Raw genomic sequence first — 16,278 nt, 5'->3', positions numbered from 1 at the left:
GAGAAAAACACACTTTTACTCATTATAGTGACTTTCTTTCACTTGCATTAGCTCCATATAAATATGCACATGTGAATTCAGGTTCATAACGACTAATATTAATGCACTTAGTGTAATCGTACAAAAGCTTCTAATCTACAGTGATATGAAGCGGCACAAGTAAAGTGTGTGGTATAAGGGTTGCCACCAATGACCACTTTGCATTGGGGGTGCCTATATGAGGATATATGTTTTCAGAGAACATTGTTTACTGTGTATACATTTTGAAGTGTTCTGATTTCTGTGGGTGTGTTTACTGTGTTTTTCGGTGTTCATGTTCACAGGTATGTGTGTTCATTTTTCATTGTTGATAAATGTGGCTGATTTACAGTGGTTGTCCTTCAGCTGGGAGATTGTGCTACCTCTTTATATTTCATAACTCTCCAGTGTGTCTGGATTTTGACATTACCTCACGTGATAGTGTTATTCTCCATTTCTATTGGATTTTGCATGATTCCATTGCAGTTGCCCTGAATTGTTCCGTGTTCTGTAAAACTTAAATCATGGCTGGCTTGTCGTACATTTTAACCTGGTTAGTTTGTACTACTACTTGAGTAGTTTTGAACATTTGTTTATTGAATTACGCGTGAATTACTTTTTTAATGGGCCTGTTGTGGGATTTAGCGCCTTTGTTTTCCATTGCCTCTCACAATCTGTAGTAGATATGCCCTCATCGCCAGGCCCGTCTTCTATCCCCGCATATTTATACCTGAATAGTACCTTTGTGTGTGGAGTATTCCACACTTACAGTGAATCAATATGCAGTTGGTGAAAGGCTTCTGCTGCGAGTTTGTTCAGAATAGACCTTCGTGACTTGCTATTATACTCCTGCTGCAAATACATAAACGGCTTTGTGAATGGTTCGTACCATTCACTGCATCATTTGCATACTGCTATCCATATAGTTTCACTTTCTTGCATAAAGGCCCGTGAAGGTAACTAATGCTTTTATCCAGCAGTAAAATGTCAATAAAGAGATGCTTCTGTTTGGAGCTTCTTTTAAATAATTGTAAATCAGAAAAAAGCTGCCAGACGAACAATTCCACTACAGCTTCTTCGGCCCTGTGTTGTATAGAGTTATTTATATTCATGTGAAAGCATGCCTCGACAAGCACGGGGTATCGTGAAAGTTGTTCTCTATTAATACAAAATGGTAAAACGTCTTTATATTTGACAAACACTGTGCATGACAGAAATGAATAAGAGGCGGTGACATTGTTGGCAAGTAACGAAGTCACTTTCAAGGACATCCTGAAAAGGATGGCGCCATCTTTTCAGACCCGACACAGATGTCGCGTTACTTGTGGCTGAGTTCCTTCAGGCGCCTTTTGTTCCAGAGAGGTGCACAGCCAGATGCTGCTACCTGCAATGCCTTCAGCATCCATTGTGCTTCATTAAAAGAAATCGAAATGTGAACAGTCGTACGAAAGATAGTAAAGAATAAATCCAGCAGAAAATGTAATCCGCAATATTTGAGAATATTATGAGCAACAATATGAAAGGCACTGACACAAAGGCTAAAGCTGTTAATAAATATACTGTGATGGGTAACAGAAAATCTTGATTTTATTTAAAAAAATGTCAGAACTTGAACACAGAGTCAGTCAGACACAGCTGAACTCATGGATTTAACAGGTGATAAGGAACCCTCAATTCCACTGTCTCCTGCGTGACAAAGTCATCTTTTCACCTGTTGTGGCCTTTGTGGTTTCAATTTATAAGTGGTTCTTACCACCAATCAGATTTCCAGACCACCTGATAGTTGCATTTTATGCCACCTAGCCGGTTAAAATATGAATGAAAATGTCTGCGCACAATTATGCAGCCACCAGTACAATTTATGAAATCCGTCCCTCACCCATAAATGCGAGTAACTTTCACCCTAGCTGAGTGATAATGATGTGTCCTTCACACATTAAGCATCAAACCTACTTAGATTCCTGCTGAAGTACAAAAACAGCAACGCTGCACGTGCTGTCTAAACTCTTCAAATTATTGAGGGCATCCAGTATATAAGCCAGGCATCCCAAAGTACACAACTGAATTTTCCTCACAAATCCAGCTGAGGCTGGCACAGGTAAATGTGATGGGCGGGGCAGGGCGCAGCGTGGCAGGGGGAAGGCTACAGAAGACGGAATAGGTGTTCTTTATTTATTTAATTATACCTATTCCGTTGTCTGTTGGCTTCCCACCGCTCCCACCTCGTCCCCACCCCACCACGTTTACCTGTGCCAGCCGCTGCTGCAAAAATGGTCAAAAGCAGGTAAGCCACACTCTGTTGTTTTCCACCTCCCGAGATGTGAGCACGTTCCGAAAGTTTACTCATGAATGTCGATTCATCAAAATGCCAGGGTTAGCGGAAGTGACATCACAAGCCCTTTAACCCCACTGATGATGTCACAGGAAATGACATTGTAAGACTGTTGACCCAATGACATCACAGGAAGTAGGTTCATGCTACCTTTGGGTCCTGTGATGTCATAGACTTTTGACCCAGTGCCATCAGAGAAAGTTACACATCTGACTTTTAGTTGGTTGCACAACACAAACAGGCTGGATATTTTCTAGCAGCTACAAATGAATTACTCAAATAACCAAACATACTTTATCTAGATTCTATTGAAAATGCCTTCGTATGCAGGGTCAGTGTAGGCCCTTATCTTCAGATACAGGGTTGGGATATTGCAGCAAGGCTTAAGAATATTTTACTTGGTGTACAACAATGGAAAATATGAAGGCCAGGTTGAAATCACCATTATCAAACAAGTTATATAATGGGAAAGTCAAGGGCCATATAAGGCTCCGTATACATGTACTTCTTTACCCCAGTTGAGGAGACATTGCACCTTTCTGAGTTTACTATCAATAATGTAATGTTTTTCTGCAGATGCCATTGTGCATCATTTGTAGAATACGGATCACTGAAAGAATATCGATGACACAAATATAGAATGCAAAAATATGGAATCCCTAACTCCAAACAGGTAAGTACAAAAATATCGAATCAAAAATATAGTTGTAAAAAATATAGTTAGTCAAAATATCGAATTTTTTAAAAGTCTTAAAAGTAATTTAAAATTAATGAAATAATAAATATAATTAACTTAAACATACTTAAAATACTTAAATAACCTTGAAATTAATAAATAATTAATGTAACTTAAAAAAACAATTACATTTTTTAATACATATATATCTAAACATAATATGAATAAAAAATATACAATATTTTTACCGTAGGATAGCAGGAGGGTTAAATTTACTATTACCACTCCAGTGAGTGCAACAGTATGGAAAACATTGGATAGCATAGCAGTAAAAATTACTATTCCCACTCCAGTGAGTGCAACAGTAGGGAAAGCGTTGGATAGCGGGAGGGTAAAAATTACTATTCCCACTCCAGTGAGTGCAACAGTAGGGAAAGCGTTGGCTAGCGTAGGGGTAAAAATTACTATTCCCACTCCAGTGAGTGCAACAGTAGGGAAAGCGTTGGATAGCGTAGGGGTAAAAACTACTATTGCCACTCCAGAGAGTGCAACAGTAAGGAAAGCGATGGATAGCGTAGGCATAAAATGTACTATTCCCACTCCAGTGAGTGCAACAGTAGGGAAAGCATTGGATAGCGGGAGGGTAAAAATTACTATTCCTACTACAGAGAGTGCAACAGTAGGGAAAGCGTTGGATAGCGTAGAGGTAAAAATTACTATTCCCACTCCAGTGAGCGCAACAGTAGGGAAAGCGTTGGATAGCGTAGGGGTAAAAATTACTATTCCCACTCCAGAGAGTGCAACAGTAGGGAAAGCGTTGGATAGCGTAGGCATAAAAGGTACTATTCCCACTCCAGTGAGTGCAACGGTAGGGAAAGCATTGGATAGCGGGAGGGTAAAAATTACTATTTCCACTCCAGAGAGTGCAACAGTAGGGAAAGCGTTGGATAGCGTAGGGGTAAAAATTACTAATCCCACTCAAGTGAGTGCAACAGTAGGGAAAGCGTTGGATAGCGTAGGGGGAAAATTACTATTCCCACTCCAATGAGTGCAACAGTAGGGAAAGCATTGGATAGCGGGAGGGTAAAAGTTACTATTCCCACTCCAGAGAGTGCAACAGTAGGGAAAGCATTGGATAGCGTAGGGGTAAAAATTACTATTCCCACTCCAGAGAGTGCAACAGTAGGGAAAGCGTTGGATAGCGTAGGGGTAAAAATTACTATTCCCACTCCAGAGGTGCAACAGTAGGGAAAGCGTTGGATAGCGCAGGGGTAAAAATTACTATTCCCACTCCAGAGAGTGCAACAGTAGGGAAAGTAAATACTTAATATATGAATAAAAATAAATTAAATATTAATACCTATTACAAATTAATTAAAAGTAATTAACAATTTTATATAATATAATAATTAATCAATTAGAAATAGAAATAAAAATTAATTATTAAAAATTATTACCTATTAATACAAATTATTTACCAATTAACAATTAATTAATTAACAATTAAAAAAGAATTACAAATTACAACAAAAAACAATAAATAACTAAAAATATTTAATTAATTACAATTAAATTACTTCCCACCCTATTCCCCTATAAACTCACAACCGGCTACAGAAAATACATAACTTAATAAAATTAACATAATTATCGATTAATAAATTAATTAAAATGAATTACCAATTACATTTTAATTAATAACCAATTAACAATTAATTAACAATTAATTCAAAATAAATACCAATAAATAAATTGACATATTTAAATAATTATAATAAAATTACTTCCCACCCTATTCCCTTATAAACTGACAACCCGCTACAGAATTATATTTCGCAAAAATTAAATACCATACACTTAATTAATTAATTAAAATAAATTATAAAATAAATATACACTTTTCACACATATACTAACATATAAAATACCTTGAAAAAATTGGATATTATTAAAAAATTGATATTAACTTACTTACCTCAAATTCGATATTTTTGTTGTCTATATTCTGTCCATTCTATATTTTTGTTGTGTATATTCTGTCCATTCTATATTTTTGTTGTCTATATTCTGTCCATTCTATATTTTTGTTGTGTATATTCTGTCCATTCGATATTTTGTCCATTCTATATTTTGGATTCGATATTACTGCTATTCTATTCGATATTTTTGTAGTCTATATTCTGTCCATTCAATATTGTGTCCATTCAATATTTTTAAATCGATATTAATTGAAATCGATATTAAAAACTCGATATTTTGAGTGTATACCGTAGAATACATCTGTCAATCACTAGTCGACTTTTCCCCTCACTAGTGTACTTGACAGTATTTTTGAGTGTTAAGAAAAGGAAGACACCAGATTTAGAGGGAACGTGTTGGATTGAGAGATAAGTGTTGTATATGAGGTAGAAAAGCAGATGATACCGTCTGAAAATGCCGATATGTATAATTGGATTAGTCTGTCAGAGGGAGCTACTCTCAAGGAGACTGCTACAATTCAATGCCTCATAGTAAATGTGCACAAACGTCATCATACTTGTGAGAAAGTGAATTATTAGTTGGGGGTGGAGGGTATTTTATTAAAAGTGATAAAATCACTTATTGGCCAAATACGATGCAGCCGTAAAAGGCTCCGACCCTCGGTCTGAGGCTTTAATGCCGCATCGTAAATTTTAGCCGGTCGGTTTATTTTACAACCACCTCATTACGATGGAAGCAGTCGTAAACGTAACCTGCTGGTCATTCTGGCTGGCTTCTGACAGGCTCGGAGAGCCCGTCAGCTAGTCAGAACCCGGCCTGTACTCTCAAGGGCAGGCATTATCACCCTTGAGATTACAATGTCTGGTTTCGCAGGCCTTTCCGTGCTGGCCTTTCCGACACAGAAAGGTTGTCGGAACTTGACTTTGGGAGCCCCGTGCCGGGCCACCTTGGGTGCATGGCCTCCAATTGGAGGCCGAGGGGGCTCGTTTATCCCTGCACTTTCCGTTTCTCAATGGGAGCTTCTGTAGTGGCCTGTTTCCTGCCATAACACGAGCTCTCATTGACAAAAGAACAAGGCGCCCAAACAGTGTTCGTCGCATTATAATGGGCCGGGCCGGGAATTCCGCCCGACTTCAATATGAGGCCATTACTTCTTAAGTCTAGTCAGAGGCTTCAATCAATTAAATCCAAGCTGAACCTGTGGTAGCTGTGGCACAGAGCAGACAGGCTTCACCTAGAGAAAATATGTTAAAAGTATCAAAACAGTTAAGTTGTAAACACAACACAATGTTAAAAAGCACAAAGTGCCAATGATTTGAGGTCGACCTTGATGTGTACAAGTCATATATACCAAGTGAATTGGTCCCACTAGGGCATTGAAGTATGGAAGTTTGAAATTGTTTCCAAGTCCTAATTTGAAAAGAAACCGTTTTTTTTTGGAAAAACTATTCTCTACGGAGGACAATCCTGAAATTCAATCCAATGCCATTGAACTGCTGGTCAGATATTTTTTGCCGTCGGTCCCTTGTAGCTCTGGATCAAAAGTTTAAGAAAAGTTCCCAAACTTCTTTTGGTGTCCAAACAACCACAGGAGAACTTTTTTAAGATCCCTGGGACCTCAAGAGGGAGTACTTAGAGACTCTGAGGTTGTCAGGCAGAGGGCAACAGCAAAGTCTAGTCCAGGACTAGTTGCCACTAGTCGGCTGGGATTTTTCACAGGAATGTCCTCTTCTGCTAATTGTGTGATCCTCGAGCCACCCAGTGGATCAGCTTTATGATCCTTACCTGAATATGAGGGTGTGAGTAGGGCGTGTGCTATGTTAATCCTAGTGTCCTCCTACATCTAACACTAAAATGCAGTTTGAAGCAGACACTGAACCTACAACAAACACATTGACAGTAGTATGGTCGGACAAAAGCAGGGTCCTGCAGCAACCAATAAGGGGATAAAGAAGACTGTTCTCTCCTTTTCAAGAGTATCCCAAGTGTTGCATGTGCCTCAACAAACCCGTTCAGCAGGATTTGGAAGTCCAGTGTCAATAGGATGTGCACATCCCTCTAAATATTCAGCCTATTGATGGCTCCTGGAAGCATTTATCACCTATTCTGGACTTGAGAACAGGCTGGTAGTTGGCAGAGGCTTATACTAATTAGCCTTTCGACAGTTCAGGAATGTAAACATTAACTTTATGAAGGTGACATTTGTTTACTATTTACTAAATATATCCGACTTCACCATTGAATTGGACTTTTAATACATATGACAAATAGTGGTTTCATTAACTTTCTGTCTTGCTCCATTCTTGAAATACAGTATTAGTATTGTTATCTGTACTCTGGTTTTCTGCATAGGACAGCTAGGTCTGCAACAGTGAAAATAGCTTTTATGGCCTTGTCACTGTAGGGACATAGTAACAATAACTTTGCACCTGTTCCACATTTACATACCATGCACCCTACTTTGTCGGAAACAAGGCTTACATGATGGTGACTTAGTAACATTTAGAAGGGAGTTTTACATTTTTACCTGTTCAAAAGGGCTATTTTAACAGGCCACAGTGCAGGATTTACATTGAAGCAGTTAGGCTAAAATGGTAGGCTTGAAGCCATGTTTTGCTTTGTCAAACTAGTGGATGCCACAACAAGTGCTGCAGTCAACAGGTGGCAGGTAACTTTTCATGCCATGGGTGTATTTCTGGGCCATATACCATGCCTTGTAGAAAAGTTACAAAAAGCCAAACATGGAGTAGCCAATTTTAAAAATGTTTTAGGGGTCAGAGCACAATAACTCGATCCTAGACAGTAGTGCCCCAGAGTTCAGACACTAAAAGGCAGAAATAAAAGTTTGAAAAAATTGGTGTGAGACTGCCAAAAGGGCTTTTCTCAGAAAAAAGGATTTCTAGACAAAATCAGTATGTGGTTCTGGAGGTCTATAAGCACTCATTGCTGGTCAGGACGACAGAGAAATATCTGCATTTGTTGCATAGCTTTGCTCTGTGGGGTTGGAAGTTTCACAACTATATTAGAGCTCAGTGCAGTCTGAGGGTAGCAGGGAGAGAGAGAGAGAGAGAGAGAGAGAGAGAGAGAGAGAGAGAGAGAGAGAGACACTATCCGTATGCACAACAATACCTAGGACCCCTGCACTAGAAAGCCATTGGCAAGCCTGAGCACAGCAAATTGTTTAAAAAAATAAAATAATGAGTTCTTCCCAAACTCTATTGGTCAAATATTTTGCTTTCACGTATAGTTGGGGGCCCAGTACAACCCTGTAGTGTGCTCTACACAAAGCTCTGGATTTGAAAATTGAACAGTGTGAATGTATGAGTGCTATAGCCTTGCTTTGGGATGCGCCAACAAATTAGGCTATCTATATTACGGGTCCATACCTGCATGATTTAGCAATGCCGGCAGACATGAGGTAGCCTTTGATGGAACTGGTTTATTGGGCTGGATCTCCAAGGGTCTGCTTGCGACCTTCCACCTCATTCCCTTATTTGTGACCAATAGACAACAACCGTTGTATTTTCTTTGTAATTTTATTGTATCACTAATTACATACCTTCCAATTCGGGGTAACAACAATGATTATGTTAGACATAATTCGGTCTGAAAATTTGACACTGTAAATTAAGCATTGTTAAGATCTGTGGAAGGGGTAGTGATCTTCAGAGAATCTCAGTTATTCATGTTCTCCCCTTTACAATTCTTTGCTCTGCAGTCTCCCAATCTATTAGTCACTTATAACCTTTTTCTCCCCACATCTATAAGAGGTTGTTCGAAATGGGAGTCTCTAGTTGGCAGAGGTAGGTATCTTTGTCCAAATAGGGACCCTTGCTTCTAGTCAGGGTAAGACGGATACATTCCTAAAATAACCCTTGCTCACCCCCTTGGTAGCTTGGCACAAGCAGACAGGCTTATCTAAGAGGCAGTGTGTAAAGCATTTGTGAACACATACAGTGAGACAGTGAAAACACTACAATTGGACACCACACCAGTTTAGAAACATAAGTAATCTTTATCTAAACCAAAACAAGACCAAGCAACAAAATCCACAATACAGTAATAAAAATATGACTTTCAGATGGTAGAAATAGTTCAGTTCAAGCAAATTGCAGATGCCACACTTTTCACACAAAGTACCTTGGATGCGTCACACAAACAAACAAAACGGGCAGCAGGGAAGGTGATGCGTCAGTTCCTTACACTCAGGGAAGGTGATGCGTTGGTTCCTTGCTCAACAGACTTGGCGCCTAGATGTGATGTGACAATCCGAGACAATGGTCGGATTCTTGCAATCGCACAGTGGTATTTTTAAACACAGAATGTAAAAATCACCCTCACTAAAAGATGCATTTTAACATTCTGAGTTCAGGCATACTAAACTTTATTTTTCTACCTTGTTCCCAGGGCCACTTATGTTTATAAGAAGTTACAAACAAACTCCCCATTCTCTCCTATGGGAACAGGTATCCTTGCAATAGTGAAAAACAAAATTGGCAGTATTGCACTATCAGGACATGCCACACATATCAGGGCATGTCCTACCTTTCACATACAATGCACCCTGCCCGCAGTGTGTGCACTTGCCATGTCCACATGGAAGTCCCAGACTGCACACAGGTTCTGCAATGGCAGTCCAGGGCTACATTTTACAGGCTGCTTCTGTGGGTGGCACAATCAGCGCTGCAGCCCACTATCAGCATTTGATTTACAGGCCCTGGGCACACACAGTGCACTATACTAGGGGAACACTTGCACTTTTGCACTGAATAGCAGTGGCAAAGTGCCCAAAGTATCTCGACCAGCAAAACAGAGTCCAATACACAGCAAAAACATGTCACCCTCCCAGCTGTAATGTGAGGAGAACTATCTACCCTTTTGGGAGTTCTCTTCACTGAGGCGGAAAAATCTGGACAGACCATTAGCATTGGTGTATTCTGTACCAGGGTGGTGTTCCACCATGAAGCCCATCCCCTGTAGGGAAATGGACGACCTCAACAGCTTTGGATTCTCACCCCTCATCTGCATCAACCATCTGAGGGGCCTGTGGTCTGTCTGAACCCGGAAGTGAGTCCCAAACAAGTATGGCCTCAGCTTCTTCAGTGCTCAGAACACAGCAAATGTCTCCCATGGAATTAACCTCCTCCTAATGAAGGATACAGGTCGGTCTAGGTGGTCTCTATTCAGCTGTGAGAGCATAGCCCCTAAACCATGCTTTGAAGCATATGTCTGCACACTGAATTCCCTTGAGAAGTTGGGTGCCTGAAGCACGGGCGGCGTGCATATGGCAGATTTCAGGGCATTAAAAGCCTTCTGGCAGGCGTCAGTCCAGTTCCCTTTCTTGGGCTGCTTCCTGGAAGTCAGCTCTGTCAAGGGGGCAAGAATGGTGCCATACCCCTTGACAAAACTCCTGTAATACCCTATGAGTCCTAAAAAGGTTCTCACCTCTGTCTGGGTCTTGGGGGGTTGCCAAGCCAGAATGGTATCAATCTTGGGCTGTAGGGGCACCACCCGGCCGGTACCTACCTGGTGTCCCAAGCACACCACAGAACCCTGTACGATCTGGCACTTACTTGCCTTGACCGTGAGACCTGCCCTCTGCAGAGCCTTCAACACTGCCCAGAGGTGGTCCAGCTGTTTCTCCCAAGTGGCACTGAACACTGCAATGTCATCCAGGTAGGCGGCACTGAAATCCTCCAGTCCAGCCAACACCTGGTTGACCAACCTCTGAAAGGTGGCAGGGGCATTCTTCAACCCAAAGGGCATCACCCGGAATTGGTATTTCCCCCCTGGCATTGAACATGCTAACATCTCATTTTCCTAGTCAGTTAAGCCAATCTGCCAGTACTCAGACAAATGTGCTGAGGTACTGGGCAGCTCCCAACCGATCGATGAGCTCATCAGCTCTGGGTATGGGGTGGGCATGGGTCCTGGTGACCAAATTGAGCCCTCGGTAGTCCACACAGAACCTGAGTTCTGGCGTGGCACCGGGTGCGGCAGCCTTTGGGACCAGGACCACTGGGCTGGCCCAAGGTCTGTTTGAGGGCTCAATCACCCCTAGCTCTAACATCTTGGAGACCTCCTCCTTGATGCAAGACTTGACCCTGTCAGTCACTCTGTACATTTTGTTCTTTACTGGAGGGCAGTCCCCAGTGTCAACATCATGGACACACCACTGAGTGAAACCAGGGGTCAGGGAGAACAGAGCAGCAAACTGTCCCAACAATTGGCAGCAGTCACTCTGCTGTTCAGGAGTCAGGGCAGGGGAGAGTGACCCATCATGCTCCATTGCTGACAAGAGGTCAGGAAGAGGCTCAGTCTCCTCTTCCATACCATCATCTGTTGCTAGGAGCATGACCACTATGGACCTCTCCAAGTAGGGCTTCAGGCGGTTCACATGCAGGACCTGCAAAGTGTTCTTAGGAGACTGCAAGTCCACCAAGTAGGTGACGTTATTCTTGCGCTCCACCACCTCAAACAGTCCGGTCTAGTTATCCTGGAGTCCACAAGGCTGATTGTCCAGGCTGAAACTTGATCAGAGTGGCATTCTGATCATACCACGGTTTCATCTCCTCCTGGCTGGCTTACGGATTTTCCAGAGCGAGTTGTCTGAAGTGCTTAGTCGGGTTCTGAAGGCCAGCATGAAGCTATATATATGCGGGGGAGGTTTACTGGAAGCTTTCTCCCAGCCTTCTTTCACCAGACTCAGAGGTCCTCTTACAGGATGGCCGTAGAGCAGCTCAAAGGGACTGAACCCTAAGGACGTCTGGGGCACCTCTTTGTAAGCAAACAAAAAGGCATGGTTAGAGGACATCCCACTTTCACCTCATGGGTTCACCAAGACCCATAATCATGTCCTTCAGGGTCCGGTTGAATCTCTCAACCAGCCCATTACCTTGTGGGTGGTAAGGAGTGGTGAAATTGTTTGTAACACTGCACTCCTGCCACAGGGACTTCATATACTGTGATATGAAGTTGGCATCACAGTCGGACACCACCTCTATGGGGAACTAGGTTATCAAGGCTTCCTTCATGGGGGCATAGGAAATCTGATCCTCAGTGTGCACGTTCAGCAAGGTTTCCCTTTCTTCACTGACAAAGTGGCCCCACAACCCCACGCCCCAATCCTTCTCAGGGACCAGGTGGGATTACATTGCTACTTCATAGGCCGTAAACCACTGCCCAATGTCCTCATGCTTCATGAAATCTTTGATGACATCTTTTGGAAAGTATACCTTTCCTTTCCCAGGCACTGATGGTGTGCTGCCTCCAGAGGTATGGATCTCTAAACTCTTTGCTTTCATATCCAACTCCCTCAACATTCTCTCATGCTCTAAAACCATCTTCTTCTCTTCCATGGCCAATTTCTTGCTCTTTGACTCCAACCTCTTAGTCTCTAAGTCACCCTGACTCCCCAGTTTGAGCTTAGCAAGCTCCAATTCATGCACTCTGCTTCTCTCCTTGTCCTCCAACTCCTCTGGAGACAGACCCTTTGAAGAAACACTGCTGCCCCCACTGGAAGGCAACTCCCCCCCAGTCAGGCCCAATAGTCCCTCCTACCACCCATCTAAATGTTCTCCCTTCACTATAGGCTCCTCGGCATGCTTACTAGCATTCCTTGATTCCAACCAGGCCCTCAGCGCCTTTTGGTATTCCACCTTTCTGGTGAGGTCTCTGACAGAGATTTTATATTTTTTGCAGACAGCTTTGAGTTGTGGCACAGTGCAGGTATCAGCCCTCTCTTCTTCAAATTCAATACCCACTGGTACAATGGATGCTGCCTTGCTCGCAGGTCTCAAGCTGCAAAAATTTAAAGGAAAAAACTCTACGAAATGTACATGGTTGCGTAATGGGCGGCACTATACTAGTAGTGTACACCAATCACTGTATGTAAGTCACTACTGCAACTCCAGATCCTCACTACTGACCACCAATGTTAGAAATGGGTGTCTCTAGTTGGCAGAGGAAGGTACCTTTGTCCAAAAAGGGACCCTTGCTTCTAGTCAGGGTAAGGGGGATACACTCCTAAAATAACCCCTGCTCATCCCCTTGGTAGCTTGGCATGAGTGGACCGGCTTATCTCAGAGGCAGTGTGTAAAGCATTTGTGAACACACACAGTAATACAGTGAAAACACTACAAATGAACACCACACCAATTTAGAAAAATAAGTAATCTTTATCTAAACCAAAACAAGACCAAATGACAAAATTATACAATACAGTAATAAAATTGTGACTTTCAGATGGTAGAAAAAGTTCTGTTCAAGCAAATGCGGATGCAACACTTTTCACACAAAGTACCTTGGATACGTAGCACAAACAAACAAAATGGGCTGCAGGGAAGGGTATGCGTCACTTCCTTACACTCAGGGAAGGTGATGCATTGGTTCCTTGCTCCGGGGGAGGTGATACGTCTGTTCCTTACTGTGGTGCAGGGCAGTTTAGGCATCTGTTCCTTACTGGAGAGGAGTTGATGCATCAAATTCTTACTGTGTTGGGAGTTGTTGCGTCTGTTTCTTACTGCATCCCCAAACGATGCAACATACTTGGTGCCTCGATGCGATGCGACGATCCAAGACGATGCGTTGATTCTGGCAGCTGTGGTGATCTCGGACTTAAGAGGTTGTGGCATTTGATGCGGAGTGCAGCGATTTCTCATGCCGCAGCAGGTGCTGTGACGGTTTGTTTGGTGATTTGTCGGAAACATGTACGGATGCGTCACGCTTGTTCGATATTGCGTCGATTTTCCAGCTCCCAGCGGAAAACAATTCTCTAGAGGTCCAAAACAACAGCAAGCACCTATTGCAGATCAGAACCTTCAGCAAGGAAGTTCAGTGGAGCTGGTGGTAAGGTCTTTTTGTCCCTGAGACTTCCGAACAGGAGGCAAGCTCAGTTTCAAGCCCTTAGAGATCTTCTTAAGATTTTAAGCAAACAGAAAAGTCCTTATCTCTTTTCCTTGGCAGCAAGTAGCCACTGCAGGCCAATCCCAGTCAGCAAACAGCACAGGGGCAGTGTTGCTCCTCAGATTCTCCAGTTCATCTCCTTGGCAAAGGTTTCTCTTTATTCCCATAAGTGATCTAAAAGTCTGGGGCCTAGGCCCCTCTTTTTATACTCAAAAATCCTTTGTTCTCTGAAGGCAGAGAGTGTCTGTCCCAGCCAAAACCAGTTCTGTCCTCACTGGTGCAGCTTCCTGGCAGGAGTTGGAGACATCATTGTTGAAGCCAGACCAGGCCCATTTAGATGAAAGGAAATCTCCTCCCCCTACTCTAAATGCAGCCCAGGTGTATTCAGCCCAGCCCTGACTCATGTTATGTCATGTTATGTTATGGAGATTTTTAAAGCTCACGATTACCCAGTGGTGTCCTGGCGCACATTACTTCTCATTTAGCAAACCTTAGGGAGAGGAATTATTCATCAAAAAGCCAAGTCTTCAGCCCCTTACTAAACGCAAGAAGATTGGTGGCATTTCTCAGGTGGAATGGAAGACCATTCCAAGCCTTAGCCGCGCATAGGGAGAAGCTTCTACCGCCCCACTAGGCTTTTTTATGTCTGGGACTGCCACTAGTTTTGCTTCTAATGATCTCAGTGTTCTAGATGGTCTATACCACTGAAACTGGCACCTTAAATGGTCAGGTCCCCACCCTTGCAACGCTTTAAAAACTATACAAAGAGACTTAAACTGTACCCGGTTCCTCACCGGCAGCCAATGCAACTTTTTTATCTCTTTTGAGATTGGGGAAAATGTGTGTATGCCTGTAAGAAGTCTTGCCCACTCCATTCTGGAGTAGCTGAAGTTTATACAAAAACATTTGTTGAATATTTAAATATAAACTGTTACAATAGTCCAGCCTCGATAAAACCAACGCTGTGACCACTGTTTTCCGGCATCACAACGGAAGAAGAGGCACTACCTTCTTAACCGTTCTCAGAACATGCACTGTTTTTTAAACTACTGCGTTGACCTGGGCTCCCAGAGTCAATTTCTCATCCAATAGGACTCCCAGATTCTTCACCTTTTTGGAGGGGGATGGGAGCAATCCCAGAAAGGCTGGCCACCAGTTGGGGGTCCAGAAGTTGGGGTCGTTCCCAAACAACATCACTTCGGTTTTATCCGAGTTCAATTTTAGACAGTTTTCAGCCATCCATCTTCCAACTGCTTCCATACAAGATTGAAAAGCAGTATCAATTCCCAATTCTTGGCCGGGTTAAAAGGACACCACAATTTGCGTATCATCCGCATAGGATGTGATCCCGAACCCAAAAGCACTAATGACAGGAGCCAGAGATGAGACGTACACATTGAAAAGTGTTGGGCTCAACGAGGACCCCTGTGGTACACCGAATGGTAGCGTGAAGGGTTTTAATTGACATTTCCCCAGGGATACGATCTGGCCTCTGTCTGTTAAAAAGGACTTGAGAAGATCCCAAGCTTTTACTCGTACCCCACAATCTTTGAGACAGTCCATCAAAATCACATGATGGACGGTATAAAATGCAGCTGAAAGATCCAATAGGATCAAAGCAGCCCTGCCTCCCAGGTCCACTGCTACTCTAATCTCTTCGGTAGCCTTGATGAGGGCAGACTCCGTACGGTGTCCCTCTCTAAGGCCATATTGGGAGGGATCTAATGCTTGAACTTCCCTCAAGAAGGCACTGAGTTGATGATTCATCACTTTCTCAACCATCTTGGCAGGGAGAGGAAGATTCGGGTCCAGGCTTGGCTTCTTCAAAAGGGGGAGTATAGAGGCCACCTTCCACCGCTTGGGAAACTGTCCAGATTCAAACATCCCATTAAAGATAGCTGTAAGACATAAAGCAATTGGACCAGGTGCCAAATTTGTGACCATCACTGGGCACGGATCAAAGGGGGAGCCCGATTTACCTCCTGTTAGGAGCTCATCAGACTTCTGGGGTCGCTGCCCCCCTCCAGGCCCTGTCATCCAAAAGCCAGACATGCAATACACAAACCTAGCAGAGGCACACTGGATGGTTAAGCAAGAAAATACCTACTTTCTAAAAGTGGTATTTTTAAACACATTGGGGCCGATTACGATAGCGGACGGAAGGGCACCGAATCGGGTTCGGCATTAAAGTACCCGATTCGGAGGCCGAATTTCCGTCCGAGTCTTACACGGGTCCGGACGTCGAAGTACGATGCGAACATGCGCAAAATCTCTGTCCGAACCGTTTCCGGGTCCGAACCGCTCCGTACAACTTGGTCACAAGCAAACCGTGGCGCGCAATGGAGCTGTTTCACAACCGAGCTAGTAC

The sequence above is a fragment of the Lissotriton helveticus genome, chromosome 4_1 (assembly GCF_964261635.1).
Source record: "Lissotriton helveticus chromosome 4_1, aLisHel1.1, whole genome shotgun sequence".
Taxonomy (NCBI): Eukaryota; Metazoa; Chordata; class Amphibia; order Caudata; family Salamandridae; genus Lissotriton; species Lissotriton helveticus.
The sequence above is the reverse complement of the archived record's forward strand: the minus strand, read 5'-3'. Positions refer to the sequence as shown.